The sequence below is a fragment of the Neodiprion pinetum genome, chromosome 2, assembly GCF_021155775.2.
Source record: "Neodiprion pinetum isolate iyNeoPine1 chromosome 2, iyNeoPine1.2, whole genome shotgun sequence".
Lineage (NCBI taxonomy): Eukaryota > Metazoa > Arthropoda > Insecta > Hymenoptera > Diprionidae > Neodiprion > Neodiprion pinetum.
The window spans coordinates 31,570,475-31,592,020 of NC_060233.1; the positions used below are offsets into that span (position 1 = coordinate 31,570,475).

The following is a 21,546-nucleotide window of genomic DNA, read 5'->3' on the forward strand; positions in this document are numbered from 1 at the left end:
ATTTCGATTATGCCTGCCTACTGCTGGTATTACATGAAACGTGTAATGAAAGTTACCTCAACACGGGGATATTAAGGGGAAAACATTTTTTTATTCTTTATCGAGTATTTTTCGGAAAATTGTTAGTACAGAAGCGTAAAATTTTGCAAGAGACATGCTACTAATGGCAATAATTATCGATTTAGTACAATTTAGGATTTCAATCGGAAATCGTAAGCAATTTTGACGTAATCATACGAAATTATTTTGATTATTATGAAATCTTCAACGAAACCGGGCAGCGAACAGGAAAGTATTGAATTGAATTCACGTTAATATACTCACTTTAGTAGGTTCCAGTAACTCGCAGTAATCACTACAATCATTTTCCAATTGGGTGTTTTTTATTGAGAAAGTAGGTATATAGATATTATACAAACATTGTACAGTAACATTGAAGTACATTATATATGTATTTACACACTTTCGTCAAATTCAATTCTTACTGCCTCCTACTATGCATTTATACTGTAAAACTCGCAGCTCGGCGCCCTCGGATAGGCAACCGAAGTTAAACTTGCGACTTCTACTGGAATTTTTGAAATGCTACCCTCCAGAAATGGCAGTATTACAGACTCGGATGTAGCTTTGATTCCTTTTTTATGACATTTTTATGAGATCTTTCTTTCAACCGAAACAAACTTTTCAGAAGGTGCCACGATGAACATTTCCAAATTATTGTTTCGTACAACACCCTAGTATATTATACATATTATACGAAAGCAAATTAGAAACAAATATGTTCGAAACCTTCATCTTTTGATCAGCCCAATTGTTAAAAAATACAGTAGTTGCCTCCTCTTTGGATTCGTATTAAAGTAACTATAAATATATCAATCATGCTGCATGCAGGGAGGTATGCAAGTAAAATTTGAAACAACTATATTTCAGGGTTCAGTTATTATTCATTCGACTATGATTCGTGTCCTTTTTGAACAATTATAACCGAACGGTATTTGCAAGTTTGCCATAAAGCGAGAAAATGAAAAATATTTTGAGTAAGCCATTTGAATGCTCCGTGCCTAATCATTCTGTCAACATTGTAAGTCAGCGGGAATCGGAAACCGAAAACATTATATGTGCAGCCATGGAATTTGTAATGCAATTTGCATTCCAAACGAATATTGAAACGAAATGCTTCCGTTGAGTATTTCGGTTAGGCAAGGCTCAGCGATTATTGTTGTTTTCTGACGTGAGAAGCAAGATAAACAGATTTCTGATCATTCTTGAGATCATGCTTTTCACTCAGAGACTTGAACGTAAGATTTTGGAAAGTTATCACTGCTCCTTTGTACAGTGGATTTTCATCCTACGAAAGAAGTGATGTTATATAAATTGAAATTGCTTGTCGATTATTGAGGGAAAGGATCTTTTCAAATGACAGAGAAAAGCATCGTCTCTTACCTGACCCCACTTGGGCTGCGTACGTTCTTTCTCAAATTTCTCGAACTCGCTCTTATCGTGAACGTAAGTCACGATTTTCCTCGTCATAATGATCAGTAGTCCGATAAGCACAGGGAATATCACCGTGATAAGAATCACGACTGTGGAAAACGTTAAATTAACCCGATGACAACAATGCGAAAAACCATCGAGACGAATCAGGATGTCTAATTCTTACTCGTCGAATTATTCACTGTAAACTTCCCTCCTTCGAGTAATCGCATCCGCAGATAATCTCTAAATCGACGGTCATTTTCTCACTGATTCCTTGTGGTTTGATTTCGATAGTGTCATGCAAATCCTCTTGACGCTTCGGGCACCGTAAGGCCTGATGAAAAATAAGAAAAAAAGCGCTTAGGTGACATGGGAGAAAAATTAATAACTTCATTCGAGACCTCTATTTCCACGTCAAATTCCACAGTATCGATGTACGGGATTCCATCGCATTAATTCATCTGCACAATTCACCGTTCTCGTTCAAGCACCTGGAAAAGAACTTAAGATCCACGGATTTCGACTTCGAGTTACCTGTCATTTCCTTGCAAGTGAATTGATCAAACTCTGAAAAACAGTTTTTTATTTATTGCAGTGTCGCGTCGTGCTGTCAAGAGAAGAATTCACAAGCCGCGTATTGGTTCCTGATTAGTTTTACATTGTCTTCAGCGTATCCTTGAACAACGTCTACTCGATAAACCGTCAATTCTATCTGACATTTCCCGATTCATATCGCTAATGTTTGCTGATTTCTCTGTGTCATTTGTAAAAATCGCGAAAAACGATGTTGCAGCTGCACCACCTGGTCAACGTCTTTTTCGCGGAGAGCGAAATGTCTTCGTGTAAAGCGACATTCGTCGTTGAGTCCACTACGTTTTCGTCCTACCACCAAGTATTCCGGTTGCTCTCGAAAAACGCTTTGTCAGCACAGTGTAAATATTCTTTTTATACATGTTTGGCAACTTGTCGAAGAATAGCAAATAAAACGATCCATAAGCAGGGGTTGAAATCATGCTCGACACGTCTTTCGAAAGTCTTATCCGCGGGGAGAATGTTAACGGTGTTAAACGCTGTATGTGATATCATTACACGTAAATTTCTTGGCGATACTTTCGTGTATATGGATGGAGGCGATTTTCTAAACCTCGAAACGTTGAGATCAAGTGAAAACTCAGTGTCAACTTTTCGTTTCCAGAGTGGTTATAATTATTTCGTTTTTTTCTCTAAAGAAAAAAAGACTGAGAAGTCAAAAAATAGCACATGCATACTGTTAACAGCTTCGTACCTTGGTCCGTGGCAATTTACACCGAATTAACGATGACGATAGAATATCTTCGATAAAAAAGAGGCTCATGTTACACACATTATCAACAAATTACGTGTCTCTAGTAGCATTGCGATTGGAATAACTTGCTTTTATCGTAAACACTTGCGGCAGCCAGAAGTCGAATTTGATTCGGAATGACGGAAACACAGCACTCCCATCATCGATGTCCCTCGTCCCCTCGACCGCCTCAAATCCCTGAATAATAAACTCACATTTCGTATTCCGCTCATACCAATAGATCATACCGGCGAGAAAACACGACTTCTCCATTTTGTTTCCATAATCGGGAATGCAACGATCTTACCACGAGGTGTATCGCAGGATCAATTTCTCTCCAGGACACGATGACCTGTATAAACTTTCAGCAGTGATTTCTCGTCAATTGCGGAACACGCAGATCCGCCAATTGCAAATTTGTCTATCCAGGTGTTAAGCAATCACCCCGCGCAATAATGGGGTGATCCTTATTCATGGATGTTCTTAAACCGATACAGCCAGTGGCGGGATCAGATGAGCTTTCAATGCAACGAGCATCATTGTCAAGGGCCAGGAGTAACTATTAACTGAAATTAGTTCAGAGTGGTCTGATTGTCAGCATCGTGGTGAATACAAACAACCGAGTAAACTTTACACGGTGTAGAAGCAGCGGGTATTCCGCATTCGTGGAGGACTCACGGCACTTTGTGATACGCGAATAAATACAAGTCGATGAAGTTTCGGGCGTGAATTATAACGGGTGGTGCAGGATTCCATACAACCCTGACTACCGGTGGTATATAGAGGCACTCAAATGCAGCTCGCACAAACCAGACAACACATTCCGTGCGGGTATAGCTGCAGGAGTCGCAAGGCAGGCGTTATTGATATATGCCAGCCACCGTGGCTTAAAGACGAAAGACGCAAACCCTGGAAGCCGAAATCAATAGTCTGAGAAGAGACTAGAGACTGCCGCACCACCTTCCTCGGACAGGGATTCCCGATGCTGGATGCAGATACCCATCGAGTCATTTCTTGTCTCTTGGATGTGGTCAGACGAGCGCCTCGACATATCTGGACAAACCGCTCCGATTGGGTACCAAGTCGAAATGGAACGTGGCTGTTTTCGCATATTAGAAGCAACAAAATTCGACATCAAAAAGGAAGCGGTCGGTGATTTGCGAGCCCTTAAGTGGCCTCCTCGTTTCTCTCGAGGGTCACGGGGTGGCGGGCATTTTGTTAAGCTCCATAATGCGTAAGCTGGTGGCTTCCGAGGGCTGACAGCGAAAGTAAGACGAGTGGCGTCGTTATACTCAGTAGTGCTGCGTCACTCTGGAGTATCTTTTTCGTGGGTAACAGCTGCCGCGTCTAGAAGCTCTTCTCTATTAGTTGTTTACTGATTTTTAAGCGGGACGTTTAACCGGCACGTGCGTAACAGCTCGACGCCTCCTGAGCCGCTATAAAACACGGAAATTTTAATGCATATATGAAGAAGGAATGTTTCGCTTGCACATCCTCTTTATTTGTCACTTTCTCAAAGCCGTATCGATTGCATTTATTACGATCAATGAATGATATAATACGGATCACCTTTTAAAATGTCCTTAATGAACAATGCATACCTATTATGTTGATTATGAAAGGAAATTGCGTCATGTTTCGTTTGGAAGCTGTGTAAAAAATTCGATTTTTTACATGTATTCGGTAATTCTTTTATACCATTTCAACGACAACGCGTAGACCCGTAGAGACAATAAACATTGAAGTGTCGAAAGCTGGTTTCCGGTTTTTTACACGGTTGACCCGCCGACCGTACGGATCGTTCGGAGAACTTTTCTTCGTAGCTTATTGAATTCTTGCGTGTCGAATTAAATTTTACCGACTGACTTTTTTTTTACTTTTTTCACCTTTTCTTCCATTACGACTCGGGAGTAACAGGCGGATGGCGTGCCTGTGGGATATTCTCTGGCTAACAGCTACGTCGTACTACTTCTATGTCTTACTACAGCCGACGAGTTCTAAACACTCGTTTCGTCTTACCAGGAAGTAATTTGTTCCCTGGGAAAAATCCCGGAGCTGATCGTTTCCTCGGATACTTCGGCTTCGCTCCACACTCGCCGTACAACGATTTCCAATTTCAAATTTTTTGCGATTCAATTTTCAAATATTGGATTCGGTTAATCCCGGCCGTTTACTTACGTTATTCACAAATGCGAAACCTGATATCGCCTTGTCACTCCCCTCTCAGAAAATACAGTAGTAGTAAAACCTTGACGAGATTTTTATAAACGTACCTTGCATGCTCATCGCTGCAAAAGCAGAGGGATCCCTGCAGGGGAGAGGCAATTACCCGTAATGCCTGTACTTGTTAAGTCTACTTTGTAAAGACCTTGTAAATCGGTAACGTGAAACTTGTTGTTCAGATACTTTGAAAGAATTAGGAGCGTAATGAAAGTGCCGAAAAATCCTTCTACCCTGTAATCAGCGACGAGTTGCGCTTTTGTCCAACCGACTATCTCGCAAAAATATTCGGCCAAAAATTTCACGTTCAAAAGTAACTTGCTGCGGGTCGTAAGAACCCGTGCCGTTCAATGTATAAGCTCGGCTCTTGAGTTAGGTTGGTTGTCTCTGAAACGAAACGACTTTACAAGATCAACTAGGACTGTTATGGGATCAGACAAGTGGCCTTTCCGGCAGCTCTCCTGCTTTCGGTTCACAGCCGCTGTCTCAGCCCACAAATTCTCAACTCTGCAGAAGAGTTTTAGCTACTTAAACTTGGTTTTCGACGAAAGAACCCAATTTTCGAAACAAATTTTTCTCATATTAGACACTGAGCGAAATATCGCGTGGACAAGGTTCGAATACGCGATAATTTCCGATCAGTTTTTTACGTTGGAAAAATCGCAATATTTCTTTTAAACGGACTATCGGGAGTGAAAATTTATCGCTAAAAATGGCGAAGAACCGCGTTCTTGGAAGAAAAGAAACAAGAGTAAAAATTACATTTCTTCGACGCCGCACGTAATTGGGTGAAGAGAAGACGTCCAATGTATTACGTATCTTGTTAAAACGGCAGAAGTTTTCAAAGTGCTTACAATAAAGAGTGCAGCAAGGGTGATTCTCGATAGGAGGTGGGCTTATCGCGAATTGGCCCCGTGGACACTCGCCGCCCTCCGGCGGTGTTTCAGCAAATTTAGCCACTTTCTAACTTTTCGAACGGCACCTGCAAGAGTAGGTAGGTATTACACAACGCAGAGGAGAGTACGGAATTTCCCCAAGCGTTCAGCGCGCAATCTCCTCTGTCTGAAGTCTGCGGCATATCAAACAGCCGTCGACTCGCCGCTATAATGTTCCAGAAATCCGCGGCAGTGCGCGTAGGTAGGTAGGTAGGTATAGCGTGAAATGTAATTACGAATTTGCAGAACTTGTCGGATAGATTCGCTAGCCCCGAGAGTTCAGCAGTGAAAATTCAACTCACATTCATGATTAAACTCAAACAAACAAACAACCGACGGGAACAAAAGGTTCACGTAAAACGAAAGCTGTACATAAGTATGTATGTATGCACGTGTAAAACGGCCGCTGATATTAAATCGGGAGTGAAAGGATCCCCGGCAACCGGGGTGAGCTTTAAGGGCGATTGGCCGAGGGGGTGAGAAAAAACGACTAGGCTACTCCGCGGCCCGTTACGATCGTGCTCGCCAAGTAAGCCTTCGTGATTGCCTCCGATGAAAGAGATCAAGATGGTTTTTCTTTACTTTTCGTTTCTTCCCCGGCCACAGTTGCGAGAAAAACGAACAGCCGCCGATGCACATACTTCGTGTCTCGAGTTCTCTCTTACCGCAGCAAATATCATCCACCCATAGTTTTTCAAGATTCGATATTCAGGTTCGTCAAGAAGTTCGTCTTGTACTGAATTTTGCATTTAATTCAAGAGAAGACGGTTCGCTTTTCCTCCTTCTTATCAATATCAATGTCAACTCACCTCGGGGTAGAAATAAATCACCACCGAAGATTGGGGTAGGTAATTAGGGAGATTTAAGGCTCCTGCTCAACGGTTTTCGGAGACTGCACGTTCTGAACCTGGGGTAAAATCCAACTCCCCGAATAATATTATTGACGTCTCGTATATCGCGCTCAAGGAGGATCAAGATATTCGCAGAAGTTGGTAGAATCCAATCATGCCGGGATATTGTTGGATTATAACTCGCACCGTGTAGTTCTCGCTCGCTCTCGGCCTCTTCCTTCCTTCTCTTTATTCCGAGACTGTTGGATTCGCCGGAATTTCGATGGGGATGATATTTATCCAGCCTATAGTGACGCTCCCGTATATTCACAATCATCAACGACTGAGTCGGTGCATTTAGCGGTTGAAAATAAAGGAACGAGTAAATGTCACGAAGAAAAAAATTTCCCGATATCACGTGATATTGCGCAAGTGTTGAAACATTATGGACGAGAAAAAATAATTAATCTTCCTGCACAACCGGCGTTGCTTTGCCTACTGTAAATTTTCATCCATCACTGCGTCATTCGGTTGATCAGATTTCACACCACGCAACGTGCAAGTCGGTAACTCATTGAAAGCAGGCCCCCGGCGGTGATTGTTGCAGGCATAAATCAGTATTCGTTAATTCAGAATAAAATTTACCCGAATCAGTTGACAGATCAACCTCAAGGGTAAAGGAACACATTTCTGACTCTGTGGCCTCGTTGAACAAGATAGAGATCAGTTCACACCGTATGTTGGTAGAAACACAAGCGACGTTTCCGATCAAAGTTTGAGTGGTTGTTAACACTGCCGGTTGCCTCGATTATGTCCGAAACTGTTAACCGTCCAATACCAAGTGACAACATCCCGAAGCAGGAGCGACATTGATGCACGATTATTTGTACGGAGATTGCGTCTTGTGTCGGGTTGAAGAAGCTGCAACGTACGGATGAATGTGGTGCACATTTATTGGTCGATACATAATGCATTGTGAGCGAATATTACCGCCACCGCATTCAGCAATCCGGGAAGCTCTCGAACAATGCTTCATTTCACGTATTGATCATTGTCCGAGAAGATGTCGGAGTCGCGTAGTTAAGCCCCCGACCACTTTGTCAAATCTTTGTGAACGTAGCTCCTCGAGAAATTCTCCCAATATCAATCTGTCTCTCTTTGTGGAGCTTTGAATTAATCTGGATATTTTTACGCGTTGCGTCATGATAATCGTACGAATTGAACACAAAGCTTCGCTTGGAGCATTGTTGAATTTGGAATGATTTAAACAGCTTGATTTCATCGTTCACGATATTATATAACAACACGAGAAAATAACCCGGATGTTAAATTCACGTTTCGAGGCAAGTCGCGAGGTCGAGTCCCCTTCAGTTTAGACTCTGCGCCGTGATTTTTTATACCGATATACTTGTAGCGTCTTAAAATTGAGGCTCTGTCTCTCTTTTTATCTCCAGTATCCCCGTATCAATGATTGTGGCCTGCTGAGTTTCGGTCAAAGAAAAGCAATATTCCCAGGAAATATAGCCTCTCGAGTGCTTCGAAATTGAGTCACATCATATTAACTTGTTGCCAAGTCAATCATTTTATAGCAAAGACGCTGAGGTTTTCTATTTTATTTTTCCTTTAATCTTGTTTCGTCAAATCCGGAAATCGCACGAAATGTTCGATCGAAGGGAAGAACTGTATTACTTCGAAGAAATTGATATCAGAATCAAGATGGAGGAGGATATAAGAATTAAGGCATAATTAAATGAAACAGGGATATTGATTAGAAAATCAAATACATACTACTCGTGTGAAGTGTATATAATATATTTATCTACAATAGTCATACACAATATACAATAACTGAAGTAATGTTCAGATATTTTTCTACATCACATGAGTAAAATCGTTCATTTCGTTTGTGGAACTTGCAATAGCAGAAATGTAAAATTCTTATCGTTTGCTTCAGCTCATATGTTGCAAGTGTCCCTATGCCAATCGCAGGTATCGCATTTTATCCGGAGGGTTAACAAACGGCTTTCCCAAACCCCAAGATATGGTTATTTCACTTACGGTATCAGCAGCTGCGTCCTTAAGATTTTCCCGGCATTTGTTTTTATCCACTTTTTGCATTTTCGATCATAGTGTGTATTCGTATGCGGCTTGGTTCACTGCATGAATTTTAAGTCAAGTATCGTTATGGGCCAGTCACTAGTCGCACTTCTATTATTTATTTAAACTCATATTTAATTTAATTTATACAATAAATAATATACATGTAACGAGTATTTATGTCGTGGACAAAATTTTTCTGTTTCAAATTCATTTAAGTTGGTGATTTTAAGGAGGCGCATAATTTCTGTATACTTTTTATGAATCTATGAGTTGATATGAAGCAAAACGTCTTTTGCATTTTGAGAATATCTCTCTTCGTTTTCAAATCATATCCATTTGAACAGTTGGACAGAAAAGTTTTTGAATTTCCGTAACTGAGGAACAAATTTGAAATTACCTAAGATTTTCCTTGAAATAGGCAAATGGAAATTTATAAAAAATTAAGAGCGGAAATTCGGTGAAATGAAACGCGAGAAAAATCAGACGAAGCCGTTTCGACAACGAACATGGATAACTAGAGAAATCTTTCCAGGCAAGAAATTTAGCCGAGCGAAAAACGAGCATGTGTAGTAACGAGATTAATCCAAGTTATGGCAATCACAATGTCGTTACGAGGCGAGCCACGCAAAGCTTACAACTCGGCTCGGCGAACTAGTGGAAAACTCTAACTTTGTCCTAATGAAAGTTCAGATTGATGCTTTCAGATGAGCTTTTCTATTTACGCGAAAGCCGGGTGGCTTCTTTGTGACCGAGTATAAACGCTAAGACGAAATTAATATTTGCACATTTTAATACCGTAAGTTTAATAATTGCTCATTGCTCCATGGATACAACCCATTGTAGTTTGAGGCCCGTCTTTATCACCCTGCTAAAAGTTATCGCCATCCCCCCAAAAGGAAATAATAATCACGTCCCGTTCCTCGTACCGTATAATAATCCAGGTGTGAATTACGGCTTATAAATATGTATATATTACGAAACAAAAGTTTGAACCCACCTTCGTGTTAAGAGGTGTTCCCAAATGGCTTCAACCGATTCGATTGATCATTTCAATAATAACGGAACAGCGCGCTTCTGTTCTGAATAATTAATCAAAACACGCTTAATTTCTGTGAATTTACTCGGCGGATCTCGGAAGCTGAATTTCACTCATTCTTTGCCTGTCCCTTGCAATTTCAACCCCTCAACACCGCCGAGGTATGAATAGATAACGCATATGCATGCACAGGTGAGCCACTCTGCGTCCAAGGCGAACTTTATCAGTACCCAATGATGTATTTCCAGGAAATGCTGACACGGTTTCTGACCGGAAGTGCGCGCAGGTAGCCGTTATCTGCTCGCGGTTTAACCGCGGGTGCAGTTGTAACAACGCCTATAATCGCCGTAGCTCTGACGTTCGAAAATTAAAATATTTTCTGAAAGTGAATAATGATCGATCAACGATAAATCAATTTTAATTAACATCTCAACCAGATTCAAGTCGGAGTTGGAAATAGCGTGCATACAAGATTAATCCAAGTTCCCCACAGATCATTGAAATACAACAACAATCATCTTTAAATATTCGACTTTGTCACACCTAATTAGAAACGCAGTTTGTATTACCTGCAGTTTACAGTAAAAGAAATTAATTTCAATATTCTTATTGAATATCAGTATATACACTGTAAAATATTCTTTCTAATCTTGCTGGGTTGGTGGCAGTACATTAATGTGGAAGTTAACCATGATATGACAAAATTTAAGTACAATTCGAATATATTTCGCATAAATAACAATTTACTCACTTACGTTTGTTATATTGGCCGTTGTGCTTGCGACACTGATAACACGTCGAATACGTTAACCTCGTGAGAATATAATCGTGAATTCTCGGGAAGACAGTTATTCATTTGATACCAATTTATGATAATTAATATGACAGGTGACAATGATCGAACACCCTTAAGTGTCACAAACCAACAACCCGTTTCCGTTCAAGCGAAATAGCGCACTCATCCGTCGGACCACGAATGATCCGTTACTACTGCAGCTGAACTTCGCGTCTGTCGATTACCGGGCACTGCTACTTACAGATGAACAGCGGTGGCAAGTAGTAACGGCCCAGCACCGGACAGACGCGTACAGGAGATACGTAAAATTGTGCAGTTCGAAAGTTTTCGAATGTGATAAATGACAGAATAAACTATCGTTCATGGAATGACAATATCACCTTACAATTACCACATATTATAATTGGCACAAGAAGAAAGAGTATTAAGGTAAGTGCATCAATTATTGACACGTTTATACCGAATTATTGGCTATATTATTTTCAAAAATTATAAACTGACGGCACATATTGTGAATTTCTCGATAACTGCAACCAATTATTAGAGGGTTAGACATTAGAAATATATTTTTTGGTAACCTTAGAACTAAGTATCAAACAGATATAACAAAGAAAGGTCAGTAATTGGGACAGGGTCAATAACTGGTACACTTACCTTACACGATCAAAGTAAACTTATTTTACGTATCACATAACGAAAGACCTACAAAGTAATCACAAATTTCCTTTACCAAGTAAACTTGATAGGTTTATAATGTAAGAGGGTGTCCTCGATTCTTTGAAATACAAAATTCTGTTACGGTATAATATGTACCTATGTGTATATATGTACTTATGGTAAGGTGATACCGGGGCTGGGTGACGGGGCGTGTGTAATCTGACGCAACGAGTTTGCCTTAACAACTTACCCCTATTTAAGGGGTTCGCTAGAAGCTCGTGATTACAGGGGGAGGTTGGACAATTTAGAAAGTTGTTCCCCCGCGACCTGCTGAATCTGGGTGATTATAGGTTTACTCCCGAGAGACTAACGTGAATGTATAATATGCATATCCCAGACATCGCCCAAATTGAAATTAAATCATCTATAACATTATTCCGAGAGTTTTCCGCATAATTCACAGCTCAACGCGAGCAGATAGGCAACCCGAGCTACGTTTTCAATGTTTAACGATACAAAACGTAGCCTACGTTGCCTATCCGCAGGCGTTGAGCTTCAACTTTCCGCGTGACCAAGTAACTGTAGGTCGATCGATTTTTGTCGAGAAAAATCCCCCGTCAGCCTAAAAAATGATAAATAAAAAAAACGAAAAATAATAAGAAGCACGAAACGCAACTAGGCTACTGCCTTCCTGGTCGGATTAATTTTTTTGTATTGTGAAGCATGATGCGGCATGCATGCCGACGTCGGTGATTCGCAAATTCGCCACTCGCCACTCGCTATTGTCTATCGGCTCGTTGCAGGCTGCTGCAGCGCATCGATTTACCCCGGTACTTCATTCGGCGTGTATTAAGTTTCGCAAGCAGCTCATTGTTCTCCGACTATATTCCATCAATAATGAGGAATTTTAACGAAATATTCACTCCAGGATTCACCGAGTTATGGCTACATTTTACCGGAGTCTACTCAACTCCCCAACAATTTTGGGAGCGGAAAAACGTACCGGAATAACGTTCTCGACGAGGCCCAAACAATGTTTACGGCTTTGTTCTTCTCTTGAAGTTTTTTGACGGCTTTCTTTTTTTTTCGCTTTGTATTATACGTATAATTAGTATTTACGCGACATTTTGACAGCGACAAGAGGAACCGGTCCGCGGGTAGTCGACGTCTCATAATGAAAGGAGGAAATCATCCGAAACAGCTTACCACATACACACAAGTTTCAGATGTGATTTAGCTATTAATAACGAAAGGAGTTATATTATCCCGCTGAAGGGTCAAGCTTTCCGCTGGGTCAGTCGGGGCAAAATGAACAGATTACTTTTTCCCGTGTCCGGCGACGCACACGCATGCACAGACACACCTTCGTAGACGTTTGTCCCATGAAATAGTGCGGACATAACAATAGCCGTGATTTATTTTTGTAATTTAACTAAAGCCCATCCCGCAGCCTGCAGGCCGACCCCCCACCAATTCCTGCGCCATGAGAGAGTCTGAATATTAAAACGAGCTTGGCACGAATTAAAACTGTATTTCACAACCACCATTGGACCCCCTGTTCTAGCCACCGTACAATCATTAGACGCATAGTTCACGTCTACGTAGAGAAAGAGGGATGACAAGCTCCTAGAAAGGGAATTTTCCTCTATATCTAGGCCCCACTGTCAAGATTTAAGAAAATTAGAGAGAAAGAACCGCGCGTCATGTCAAATTTCTCATCTATAATTAAAAGACCAAAGGAATACCCATAAATTATCGCGTGCCTGCTGTGCCTTGTACAACTTTTCGAGTATGTCAGTGGATTACATTTCTAAAAAATTACTTTGAAAAACTATTTATACCAGATCGAAAATACATAGCGAAAAATACGACACCTTTGCACGCTGTTCTTTATATCATATCATACATATTCTACGCGATACTGCCGTAGCAGTCTGTTTCGACTGACATGGATCATTTGATTTTTTCATTTTTTTTTTCTCCAAATAGGTCGTGATATCCTTCTACGGAAAACTTATATGCATTATGCACTGGATTCCAGAGTCTTTACAATGCAAGCAGACGTACTACTTATCGCGATGCTGAATGATAAAAGAAAATAGAAGGATCAAATTTTTATCAGCTACTCTCTCTTTGTATTCATTGTAAATATCTTTTCAATCTAGGGAATACATCATCGTGTTAATCATACTTGTGATATTTGCGAAAACTTGGAGAGGAGAGATTGGAGGTTACATAAAAAGAAAATATGTCAAAAAAAGAAAAAAAAAAGAAAAAAATAAAGAAAACGGTGAGAAAATGAAATAGGCGGTTAAACTTGAAGCGAATATATTTCGTGTTTATGGCAGAGACGAGGGTGGGAGACGGACACGAATACCTATACACGTAGACCCGAGACATTCACCCGGCGGTGTTTCCCTCAACCATGCAAAGTCTTTCGGGTAAATTCTACTCTCGCGTAAAATGCTAAGCGCGCACCGTGAAACTCGCCCGGCTTCCCCGCCTTTCGGCGGCTCTTGCACGCGGCCATCTAGTTTCTTTCACGTCGTCGGTCTTCACCAACCAACCCGACTGGAAAATGTGATTCAGCGAAAACCTCGACGAAATTTTACATCACCGGAACATATTGCGTCCCGTTTTTAAAGCGCCGCGGTGTTCCGCGCTATTCACGCTTTTACCAAAATTTCTGCACACGTTTATTCATGTGCAGGAATTATACCTACACGATATCGCGCACGCCTACTGCACTCGTTATTTTTACACATACATAAATATATGCGAGTCGCATTACACACGCCTTGCCGCCAAGATTGCGAAGCAATGGTTTTCAACAGATTTCTAGTCGTTCGAAAAACGAGATAAATAACGTAGAATAAAACATACTGGCGGTATCGTTTTTTATTTTTCTTTAGTTTCACAATGTGAAATTTTAAGGGAAGAACGATCTAGGGGAATTTACCTACGTCGGTTAAGAGCTTCTCCAAAGTATATTAATTTTAAACGTCAGATATAAAGTTTGACAGGCTAGCTTCCACAGTGTCAGTAACTTAAATTGCTCGTGCAAATTTGATTACTTTCAAATTGTCTGCACCAGGTGGACTGTTTTTTACTCCATGCACGAATTGATACAGGAACAAATTTCGCTAAGCGCCAAAGATGGGCGAGATATATTTCAGCCTCCCTCACGTGCCCGAAATACGAATTCTATCATTATCGTGATTATTAACCTCATTCCGTAAACCTCCGGAAATCATCCACGCATGTGGTCGAATATTTTCTCGTCATTAGGCACTTGTTAAATACGGTGTAACACGATTGAGCGTTTTCAAGCGTTTTACCAATTATAATTCATTAGTCAACCCCTTCGAAAAGGTTTCCCGCAGATTCAAGCTGTTCATTTGTGAGTTTCATTAATTTGACGGGTTAAAAAAATGCTGAAATATTCAAGAATTCGGAAATTATTAGAACAGCATTAATCTTGAAGTGAGTCTGTCTCAGAATTTTTTTTTTTTTTTTTTTCTTTACAACGAGACTGTTTAAATTGAAGAATTTCATGGGATAGTACAGGCTCATCAACTTATGGTTGAGGGCTTTCATTCCATACAACGTTATCGAAGAGGGCTGCATGGCAGTTACACCCTGAGCTTCTTCTACACGTAATTATCTATCATTACAAAAATCGAAGTGAGCGTCATTATATAAATTGTCACGGAGTCCGCTGTGAGCGTCAGGATTTTTTTTCATTTTTTGCAAATTTTTTGCTCGTTAGCGTTCACTCAAATCGCTTTGGACACCGCAGTTTCTTTTTTAATATAATTCGAGTTTATACATTGAAGAGAATTACCCGCGTGCAAAGAGTTATCTTTGGGACGAAGACAGTATACAATCATGAAGTTAGCATACGCATTGATTTGCTAATAATAAAAATGATAGTAATAATGGATTAGAGTTTGAAAAGTGGGTTAGAAAAAAAAATCCAAAAAACCTCACCTCATGTTTAATGCATACCACTCGAGGATGATAATTGTCTCCGAGAGCCTCGCACTTGTCATTCTTATGTAAATCGCAAGATAAACTTAACCGATTTACCAGGGTTAGAATTACTGTACTAAACTGCCAAACTTTTCTGCATCTGTATAATTGTGTAACGCGTAATGCGTGTAATGTGGCTGTGCGCGTTACAGTATCACTGGTGGATAAGTTCAAGTCTGTCTCTTTTCTCGTATCTTCAGAACGAAAAGCCGATAATTCGAGAATTATGTGCTCATTGAAAAATTGGCAAATTTTTCCGAGTTTCTCGTCAAGGTTCGCGAGCGAATCATCGAACTAATCGTGACCCGCTTTTCTCACTGGGTCGACGAAGGTCGTGTCTGAATGCTGCACGAGATCCGTAATTGAGTCGCGACCCGCGAAAGTTCATCATCTTCCGTCAGTATCTTCCCGAGTATCTGGCAAGTATCTCAGGGCACAATCAAATTACCGACTCCGCTTTCAGAGACATTATCGGAACCGTTCGTCCCTCTTTGCCTCCCGGATTCCTCCAACTTTCTTGCTCGTACGCCAACAGCATCCCTTAAGGATGTATAGGAGGTACTGTCAGCTCGGAAATACGTCGAAACAAAAACAAAAACGTCTAACTGAACCTCATCAAGTTGAATATAATCAAAAAATACCGTGTGATTTAGGAACAAAACGTTTAAATCCTGATCTTCGACCGTAAACATCCCATTGTCAATAAAGTCAGAGGAATCACATTATCTCCACTACATTTTTGTATGAAAAAATTTGTAGAAATCGTCCGATATTGAAGACTAATAGCTTATTTTATTCATAAATCGATACTACTAAAAATCGTTCTAGGCGGATTTTTTTTTCTTGAGCTCGTCGATTGGTTGAAATAATCCGTTATACGTGACAATTGCTATTATTTACAGGTGATAGACTTGTAATTTAGTAATAAAATCATTATTGCTATCCAAAATTAGAAGAGAATTCATTCCCGAATAAGACGAGTTATTATAAATCATAATTGAACAAACAACGTGGATTTTTCAATGAAAAATGATAGCCTAACGTTATTTCTCTGAAGAACAAAGAATAACGAGGTGTTGAAATCTAAAGTTCAGAGCTTTAAATTTTTTGCTTGTATCGCGGGAATGTTTTCATTCAACTGTAACTATAGATTAGCTTCTGTGATACTTTTTTTTGCCTTGTCATACTTTTTCGACCTGACTGTACATCCCATACATCCTCAAAGCAGACGTCGAGGCGTCGCACTGTCTCCTAATTCGGTTAACTGATGTACAATTTTCGGTCTGTGTAATAACGTTATACCTACTGCAGTTCGCACAGCTGATGTGTATTTACTGCCCATCTCCCGCGATTCCCTCGAATCGCAAAATTGCCCCCTTCTCGAGTCTTAAAAGTTTCACCGCTATCATCATTACGCTTATTTATCGTCGTTTTCGCTAGGGAGGCTGAAACATCCTGTACAGGAGAGACGCCCTCGAGTTTCACTGGCAGAAAATTAGCTCGCTAGAAAGTGAATTAACTCTTAAACCAAGTTGTAATTAGTTAATTACGAGACTACGGCAGCATTTCCACGACTTTCTGTTTATGTTTTTTTTTCTCCCTTTCTCTCTCCCTCCTACCTTTTAGTTTTATTTCGTTAGGGTTCTAGTTCATACCTACTTTGGCTCAAGTTTTCGAATAGTCGACATAACAAGCCTTAGTAGCAAAACTTGCTTAGTTTATGCATTAACCAGTGCAAAATTGATTTCAAATTAACTATTCCAAGCCATTATTTCAGTCATTTCTATGAAAAAGTGGCAAAATACCGAAAATTCGAAGTTAGTAATCAAACTTTGAACTTTAATCTACGATGATGACTTATGAAGTATACATAGAATCACGATTTCGGGTGTCATTCCTGGTCCGCTGGGGTGCAGGTGAAAAAAATGCTAAAGACGTACAGGATGTTTGGCTGTCGGCAATCCACTTTAACTAATGCATATTTTCCCCTCAACTATCCCATACGAGTCTACAGATTGTGAGGTAGATTAAAACGATAGCTCTTCTTGTATTTTTTCCCCAAGAACAACGTGCATACTGATTTCCTTACACCGTCTGTTTATTGCATGTCTGGCTTATTCGAATGTACAACGAGTTTTAAAGAGAACTCGAGCTAATGGCCGAACAGTGCCGACTCCTCTTCTGGATACGCAGGATGTGTATATGTATAGGTATACGTATAAGTCAGTCTCGTCTCTGCTCGAATTCTCACGTCACAGCTAACATAAGAGAAAAGAAACGGAAAATCAAAGGAACAAAAAAAAAAAATAAAAATAATAATGATAAGAATGAAGTGAGAAAAGGAGGAGAAAAAGTACGAACAATGGAGCATGACGAGCGTAGCTATAGCCTATATATCTAATTTATTCAGCTTTACGAGCTCACAAGTTCGGGCTAATAGCTTTGCTCAAGTACTTCATTCTCTATATTTGTCCGCCAAAGTATTCCTCGAACTGAATTATTACTATCGCTCTGATTACTTTGATTGATGTTTTTGTTGGTGCTGTGGTTGTTGTTCTTCTTTTTCTATTTGTTTGCTTTTCTCACGGACTTTCTTTTGTTGTCTCCAAATACTAATTAAGAACCTCGAGCTGCAGGCCGGTGCCAGACGTAAGGCTAGATGTATAACTATAGTATAACGAAGGGGACTAACAGAGCAGAGAGAGAGAGAGAAGAACGACGGGTTGAGCGATGCTCCTCGAGTCTCGTAATTAAGAGGTGATTTTGTCCGACGATAAGATAAAACGAAAAGCTTGCCTTGAAATATTTTTCAAGCGCGAGACTTCAGACGCGGAAAAATAATTCTGCACCCTTCAGAGGATTCGTCATGGAAACTGAAGATCGGACTCGTTAACCATACAACGCTGCTCCCGCAATTACCTGGTACAAGTGTAATTGTTGAGGATCGGATAAACCGTTTTCGGAATACATTTTGCCTCCGTATCTCTGTAATATTCTTTCGTCATTAATTAGCTAAACTGAATCGATCAGTGATGAAAAAATTTTCCCATTGTAATTCCGTGCGACGGGGAAGTTTGGCAGACGTCCGGGAAACAAGTTCCTTCTCACGTAACGTCTGTGTACGTGAATACCTGCAGCGTTCGTTACGTAAATTGATGAAGGAAAATTCTTACAATGCCAGTTCCTTACTTTGCAATTATGGGTCTATTTTCACCGAAGAAAACCGAGGAAAACGTGACCACAACGAGAATCGCGAGACAATCACCGGGTGTCACGTTAATGTAAACGTAAATGAATTTTTCTTAAAGTATGGAAGCGCGCTATCAGTATACAAGAAACGTTGGATAGGAAAGAGGGTGAAATTGAGCGAAAAATAAACTTGAAAGATTTTTATTTTCTTCTTAATTATGAAAATTTTAAGCTTTGAAGAGTGGCCGATATGACGTCGTCTTTGATTATTCGCCCGGCTAACTCGGCGGCTTCCGGTCTCTTGAAATATTGCCGCGAGCCTCCTTTGACGGTCTTTGTTCACGGCCCTTCTACCTTTCCAGACAAAGTGTATTATATATTTAGTCGTAGAATATAACGTCAAGTTTTCGGAAAAATTGTTTACTTACTTTTTTAAATCTTTTCTCCGTCTCCTCGTGAAAAGTGGAGAGAGTGACTTGATTGGTTGTGATCACTTCATGTGCTTAGATTGTTGTGATTTCGGACGGTTCTCTTCGCTTTTCAAAACCTTGATACTTTGACCAATTTGTTCAATTTTCGGCCATCGGAGCGATTGCTGTATGTCTTGATCACGTGAACCGATCGTATGCGTGTTACCTAGCACACTAGTACCAAGCGAAGTGTCATAAGTGTAGGTGCGGTGACGTAGTATCAGTTCGGCCGCCTTGAAAATTTCTAACTCCTTAGTCCCTAAGTGTCGGGTACCTCAGGTACCTCAGCTACTAATTAGCTGTATCCATCAAGGACCTGGCGAAAGACGCGATTTGGATCCTCGGCCTGTTTCCCTGGCCTTACTAGATAGTAAGCTCCGTTCTGTTTCGAGAGCGGTGAAAGCTGTGCTCAAAAGGCTTGATGAATTGGCCGATCTTAAAATATGACTTGATCACCGTGCGCAGAAAATAGACGGTGTTGCTTAGTTATACAGGGGCTAGAATCGAAGGTTGAGATGCTTACGTGTTGCAGCCCTGATTTTGGTGCCCGCTGTCAAATTCTTGAGGAAAGCTCAGAGGTGGTAGAAGGCAGGCTGTCGAATTTTGTTGCAGCTGTGTTCTTTTTCTAAGGGTATTGAAAGGGTTGTTCCCACTCAGCTGACTAACGTGCTTGTATTTTTCAAAGTTCCAGACGATTTTTTGACGGTTACCGGTTTCTTACGTGGTCGAAGTGAAAAGAAGGGAACAGAGAAAACAACAAGTTGACAAGTTATTTTATTTTACTTAATATTCTCTACCATTTTGTTTTATTTAAATTTAAATTTCCTATATTGATTTTATCGTATCTCATACGCATACACATTTATCATATGTATATATATTTTTTTCTATATATGTATATATATATATATATACCGCATGAGAGGACTTGTCTCAGGGCGAATAAACGCTTTTCTTCTTCTTCTTCTCCCTCCCCTTCATTACCGCCGTGTTTTTCCGACAGGAACGTTAATTCGATTGCTTGAGATACTCCGCGCCTCGGTACGCGCTGCTAGTCCATATACTGATCACAGGAAAGTTTATAAACGATAAAAGATTATCGTTTCATCGCGCTTTTATCACGTATAATATCCAGGATCAACCTCTGAAATCCACCCCTGAATATTCCCTCAAAATTCTCCGGGCGCGTGATGGTGAGAAACATGTTTATCCACTACACGAGGACTCGAGGGAGTGAAGTTAGACTAATGCGGAGGAAAATATTATACAGTAGAATGTTGAAAGAAAAAAAAAAAAAAAAATTAAAAAACCATACAGGTTCAAAAGTTCCATTTAGGTATAAAAATATGCCTGTTCAAAGTTCATCTCTTAATAATAACATTGAGAGGTTGCGAATTAAACTTTTCTATTTTCCATGAGAATAACATGGAAAAAATTGTTTTTGCTCTTTCTAATTTTTATAACTAGCTAACGATACGTCGCATAGAAAATTCATAAACACATTTGTCTAGGGAATTGAATGCTCTTCAAAAAACGTCTCTTATCATTTTACGATAAATCTACTCTTTCAAAAGTTATTTGAGGACCGTAAATGTTATTCTTACGGGAAATAGAAAAGTGCGATGCGCAACATCTTAATGTTAATATTAAGAGGTCAAATTTTAACAGGTGTATTTTTAAACCTATGTGGAGCTTTTGAACCTGTTTAGAAGTAAAGGAAAAAAATTAATTTTTTTCGAAACATCCTATTATACACATTATATGTATGATAGGTATGTGATAATTATTTTCTGAAAAAGACTGCAATTTTTCTCCTAGAAATAAAATCAACGATATAATATAAAGGAAGGTTCAGACACTGACATATTTCCCTTCCAAGCCGTTAACAGAAATTTAAGAAAAAACATTTGTGGTTTATGCTCGGCAATTAACCTGTCAATTAAATTCATCATTACTTCTTGGGTTCTGGACACGTCAAAGGCTTCCTTTTTAAACGATTGGAGACTCTAATTGAAACGTTTCAAAGCTGCGTGATACACTCCCTTCTTCCGACTCTCTTCTCACTCCGTTTCCGTTTGAACATAGTTTTAAACGTTTACACATGTGTACAAACAGCCATAAACACGCGCAGACCGGACGTAGGGTGTGCATATGAGTCATATTCTTGCATAGGGGTGGATGCATGGCGTCGTCCCTCGACCGGCTCGCTCTTTCTCTCTCGTCCTATAACACCTAGAAATCGTTACTTTCATAGCGCGAAAGAGGTCGAGACTTGGTAAGAGACGGAAGCACCGCTCATGGAATAAAGATAAAGACGGAAGGAAACGAGGAAGCGATCTTGTCGTCCGAAAGAGTTGAAAACTGCAAAACGATGGGGCGAATACTATTGAAAATTTGTTCGAAGATTGCAATGTCTAGTTCGCCACAATTTTCAAAGTATATTTACACTCCCCAGTGATACTTTGGACATTCGAATCAATT

The 21,546-nt window shown here is 40.1% G+C and overlaps 1 protein-coding gene across 1 annotated transcript in view; it reads left to right on the forward strand.

The window, feature by feature from the left end:
- The window catches only part of wb (wing blister), a 155,955-nt gene that overhangs the window by 17,679 nt on the left and 116,730 nt on the right, over positions 1-21,546 (forward strand). The gene's annotated exons all lie outside the window — the stretch shown is intronic.